The sequence below is a fragment of the Colius striatus genome, chromosome 2 (genome assembly GCF_028858725.1).
Source record: "Colius striatus isolate bColStr4 chromosome 2, bColStr4.1.hap1, whole genome shotgun sequence".
NCBI classification, from domain to species: Eukaryota; Metazoa; Chordata; class Aves; order Coliiformes; family Coliidae; genus Colius; species Colius striatus.
In genome coordinates this window covers 66,872,371-66,878,386 of record NC_084760.1, presented here as the reverse complement: position 1 = coordinate 66,878,386, position 6,016 = coordinate 66,872,371, and positions in this window count along the sequence as shown.

Here is a 6,016-nt window from a genome sequence, read left to right as displayed (position 1 = left end):
AGCTCAACAAGCTGCTGAAGAGAGGGGCACATAAATCTTGGGTAGGTGAGGAGTTCTGTTGATGAAAAAGGGAATATAAAACTTGGTATCTTGTTGACTTGCCTTCCCACCTGATTGATGCCACGGGTGTTGCTCTTTGAATCTGGCTCAAATTCTCAGTAGTGCTGCAAAGGGCCACTCCTCCCTGCTCCCGTCCATGTGTAGGCACGAGTATCTCTGAATCAAGATGCTGATGCTGAAAACTAACTATCCTAGGCTGTATTAATCCTTGTGGCTGTGTGAAAGCTACCATGAGCATAGGAGATATAAGAATGGGCAGCTAGGTCTTGAGGCAGAAAGGACCTCCCTTTACAGTGGTGACAGAGATTTATGCTGGATTACAGTGCTTGTCTCATCACCAGCTGGCAGCACACGAGTCCCCACGTGTATAAAAGGCCTCTCCTATCTTGACTCTCTGCTACATGAAAATGTGGGAGTCCTTATTTACTGAAATCAAGCTGAAATGAGATGGGGAAGCCCGAGGCAGCCCCAGTTACTGCAACCTGTCGACCCATCCTCACTTTCAATTATCATCTCCTACATTTCTCCCCAGTGATCCTGTTTCCTTGGCTCCTGCCCCTTGTTTCTCCATGTATCTTCCGAGTCTCTTGATTTTTTATGCTTTTGGGTGACACTGCAATAAACAGAGGAGGCTTTGGTCAAACCCCCTAGAACTGCCTGTAAGTGTTGTCCCAGTAGCTACAGCTAACGCAGATCTCACAGATCTCCTGGTCTTTCAAACAAGCCTTCAGGGCACAGTTTCTGGAGACTTTGTGGGAGATTCTGATCTTGAGCTGCTTGTAGAATAGAAAAGCAATGGGTATTTGGGGTATTTACAGATCCACCGTGGCTCAGGGAAATTTCCTCATTGGTTGTCTCTTGCTAACAATGATAACATTTTTTAACTTTTCTAAAGCTGTAGAAAAGCTACTTGGGTATCTCTTCTTGATAAAAGACCCCTCTCAGTGAGTCACAAACAGGATCAGTTCCCTAGCCTAGTTCACAGAATACTGCCTGCCCCCTCAGGAACAAAAATTCACCATCCTCTTTATGTATGAATTTTCTTTACATGTGGCGAGATTGCCACATGGTGGCAATTCACCTCCACTTTACAGTTGGTATATACAAGTACCTAACCCAGTCTAGCTTCTTTTTCAAATGTCTGTTTACTTTCAGCCCATTCTGTGCTCTTAGGAAACACTAGCACTTCAGTGTTAAGATTAGTTGCTTTTCCTTTGGTTTTGTTGGAGATGTCTTCTCTTCTCTCCCACCCCTAATGCTTAGGATGTCATAAATTTGTCCTGCCTCTTTCCAGTCTTCCTACCAAAAGAGAATACCAGGACAGGTTTGGATAGGACATAATCCTTGGATAAAAGGATTCTTATAAAAAGCCAAAAATATCTTCTTAAAAAAACAGATAAACTTCTTTTCCTTACAAGCATGAATAGGATGACCATGGGGACAGCTGAGGAGAGCAGGGAACCATGGCAGAATGGGTGCAGAGGGTTGAGACAGACGGACTGCAAATTCATGCTCAGGACATCTTCCTATGACCCACTTCTCAGGTGGGCAAAGGGAACAAAACGAGGAGCTATAACCCAATCTCTGCCATAATACCACTGAAAACAAATCACCTCTGTGAGAAGTTTGCATACTTACTTTAAAAAAACAAAGGGCAACAAACATGACAAGAGCTCTCCATAATAATTGTACTGTGAAGATGCTGGCCATGGTCCAGTTGTCAATGTGCTCTGAAACAGGTCCAAAACAGGGCATAATTTCATGCTCTTCTGACCAGACAGGCACTCAAAAGAGCAAGCACCCTTTTGAGGATGCTACCTGTGGGTTCAACTGTAGCAGCAAAGGAAATGTTCTCACTCCACTGCAGGGAGAGCAACAAAGAGAGGGCTCCTTGCACAACAGAAGAGCCAAGATGTCCCTGGAGTAATTCTGGAGGCTTGCAGGCCAAGGTATTTTTACAACATCACAGAAAGATGAGATCTTATTTTTGAAGAGTCCAGATGGTAGGTTAGTGCCTTCAGGGCTTCCTTTGCGCTTTCTTTTCAATACAGATTTGTTAAGAAGTGTTGAAACTGATCTCTTACTGAAATTTGTGTGTGCCAACCCGCTGCTTTTTATTGGCACATATATTTAAAGCACTATTTTCCCCTGTATTGAATTTCCTTCACAGATTGCTGAAATAGATTCAAAACCATGAGTATTTGTCAAGCAATGTTTAGGATCAAGCATCTTTTTTTGCCATTTAACCATCATAACAAGCATATACTCAGCAGACAGTCTGAATAAAATTCCATTGTATAGACTTGTCCTCTCTTGTGAATTATAATTTTTATGGCAGATTTACTCCACTGACAGAGAAAATTCAATATGTAACTGCATTTCTATTACAGATACAGTCTTCTGCTAGCCAACAGATAAGCTTTTTATCAGCAGCCATGCTTCTGTGGCACTCTTCTGGGCTCCTGCCAAGCTCTGCTTTCATTTCTTTCATGAACAGATCAATGTGCAAACATTTGAAAACCCTAAATAACATAATAGCTACTTGAATGCACGCTCAGAAAGAAAATCTCAGAACCAACCAATTCCAAAACTGTTACACCTACATAATAAACCTAATGCAAATTTACAAAACCATGGAAAGAAGGGAGACGGACAGCACATGGCTACCATTTCCAAAGCTTCCCTGCCTCACAGACTGCATACATCAACTCTTCCTCTAAGCCACAGTGGAAGCCTACCCTCTTGTGCCTCTTTGCCACATCACCCCTCAAACAGAACTTGCAACACCAGCATCAGCTGGAGATGGGAATGTTTGGAAGAAGAATCTGGGGAGAGAATATGAACAAAGAACAAAGAACAAGCAGAGAGGAGAGATTACAGAGTGGTGTGTTGTTCATTATGCACTCCAGCCACGCCAAGGTGTGTGTAAGATGTGTATCAAAACACACAGCCACTGGTTAGTACTTCAGACTAAGACTGAGAGATGACCAGCAGCTGCAGCTGTGTTGTCTGCAGTGGTTGCTGAGGGCATCCTCCACGGAAAACTGAGCATCACACATTTATATTGAGGCAGAGAGATTCTTCACCTTACACCACTACACAAGATGCTGGCATTAGCCCAGGTGCATTCTGTCCTCTCTGCCCTTTTTGCAATGGAATAAATACCTGTGGAGATAAGATCCTTTTTTGCCTTCTCTGTTACCCATCAAATGAGAGCATGTGTGCTTGGAGTGATGCCCGTTAGCAGTTAGCATGAGGGATGCTGGAACACTGGAATAAAAAAAGTTCCCTGTGAGGAAGCAGCGGTGGTAAAAGCAGAAAACTGAAGAAAGTGAAGTAACCTTTGTGGACAGCTATTGAGGTAAAAAAATGGGAAAATAAAGAAGGAAAACTAATTGGAAAGGGGTTAATGTGTAAGGGGAATGTGAAATATAAAAAAGGTAGAAGAAAATGAAGGGGGAAACAACTCAAAAAACCTCCAAAACCTGGAACAACAAACTGAAAGAGAAGGCAAAAGCAATAAAACAAGATAGGCAAAAAGATGAATCAAATCTCTCTCCTTACTGGGGGATTGTACTGCAACCTGATGTGTCTTTTTTTAAACACAAATTTATAAATAAACTTCATTAGCTTTTTTTGTTTTTCCTGACAGGGGTATACAAAAGATGCTAATAGTTCTTACAGAGGGTAAATAGTTTATGGGGATGATACTGGTGATACTGAAGCACTAAAATAAAGATCAAAGCCAGGATTGCCAGAATAGGGTTTCTGGGTTATCCATACACTGTTACAGCTCTAACAGATTAAAGACTCATTTGAACATAAAAAGATGGGATCATCTCCATTATAAAGAAGGCTTGATTACAAAACATAGTAAAGGCCTGATTCTATCAGCTCAGCCCAAACAGTGCTTTGTGAATAGCTCCATTAAAATTAACAGGATCGACTCCCTGTGATCTGTTCGTCAGCAAGAGTCTGCCCACGCTCACTGCCACTTTCTAACGCTTGGATTGGTTTCTGTTCTGGCCTCTGGAGCAGTAAAGGATGACAGCAATGTTTTGACTGTTCATCTCCATCATCAGTAGCATATTTAGAGCTGTATAGATAAACACCTGCCATAAGGAGAAAAATCTATGCAACCTAAACCCATCAGAGCACTAAGTATCATTACAGGAGGTGCCGTCTTTGGTGCCATGAGGATGAAGACTTCTGCATTCAAACTCTACAATTCCTTGGAAACTAGAGCTATTCTGGGATCACTAGGATAGGTAAACAAGCACACCGGACCACGCAGCTCTCCCTTCTCTCCAAACCACAGCTCTCCTGGGCATAAATCCCTCAGACAAACTTCTAAAGTAGGTGTAAAAAGATGTTGAATTAAGTACAAGTCACACCACATTTCAAATGTCATCTGTTATAGAAGTGTGCTCTAAGGCCAGATCAGGTTTGTGGAGAGAAGTAAAGGGCAGTTTGAAGTAGAGTGGTTGTACTTCAGAGATGGTTTCTCTCTTGCCCTTTCCCTCTGTAGTCAAGTACAAACAGTCTCAAGATTTTAGATAAACTCTAGAGTAATGATCAAACTGGAAACGTAAAATTCACTATAGGAGAACTGTGGAATTTGTAAGCCCCAGCTAAAGAGCAGCTATAAAGGGGAGCTGCTTGAGTTTGGTGTTCAAACTTTTTTATTTCCACTTCTTCATTTCTGATATGTCCAGTTTCCCTTAGATGTCCCGGAGCAAATACTACCATTACAGACATCATGATCACTGTCACCTTACATATGACACATGAAAAAAGAAAGCAAATGGCCATGAAAAAAGTTACTGTGCCTTCCTAATTACCTTTAGGATTATGACTTCCAATAGAGATTTGAAATTTGTGCCTTGGATTCCCCTATAGATATGTGAGAAATCTTTAGCATACATCAACTCTCGGTGCTGACAGATTGTAGAGCAGAGAGCAGAGACTATGAAGATAACAGCATTTAACCCACATCTTTTTTGGTTGGGTTTTTTTTGTTTGTTTTCTTTTCTGGTGATGTAGTAGCATAAGATAGATGTGAAATCAGTGGTGTTTCAGAACATCTTGCACTGCTGAGGTTTCTCTCTGGAGGTAGCCCAAATACAGAGTCTGTAAAATCTCAGCACAGAGGTCACATGAAAGAAAAAGACACCTAGCCAGAAGACAGTCAGGTTTATGTGGGTCAGGACTGTTTCTTTTATGTGCTAGGGGACAAACCTGCCCCTTTCCAATTTGAACTGGGGAACTTCAAAGCTTTAAACCCCTTGGGACTATTTTTGCCTCTCAGCTTGACATGAGAACGGATAGGCAAGATATAAGAAGGAAAACGGCAGAGAAATGACAAAAAAGCTGGAACCTTTAATATATTCCTGCTCTCTGTCCCCATTCTTCCTCCTCTATGCATCAACAGTTTTAATAATCTGGCAAACGCAAACCCTAAAACTAGAAAATCCTGTCCTAGCCAGAGTCACAAAATGCTTGTCACGTCCTGAGAAATATTATGAGAGGGGATGCTTTTAATATGTTCTTTCTTTTCTCTTTTCATTTGACCCCAGTTAGTTCTGCATTTTTTAAAATAGCTGCTCTGAAACAACCAGCTCACATTTTGAAACAAACAAATGCTTATGGAACTGAAGTTAACAGAGATGTGGCTTTTAAACAAGACAGGAGAATAATGATAGAGAAGGGGAGGGGAGGAAAAAGCAGCGAAATCACTCATGTGTAATCTCTTCACTATGAAAATAAACCACCGCTACATCCACGCTAAGCGTATGTAGAGTAAACAAAACAGATGGGGGTTTTCCCACTGCTGGTTTCTTTCTTCTAAGGACGATTATTTTCAGTTCATAAACTCTCAGCTGTCATCCCCCATTTGTCTTCATATCACATTTCTGCCGGGGTTCTGCCGGGGCGATGTGGCCCCTCTCCCCAAGCT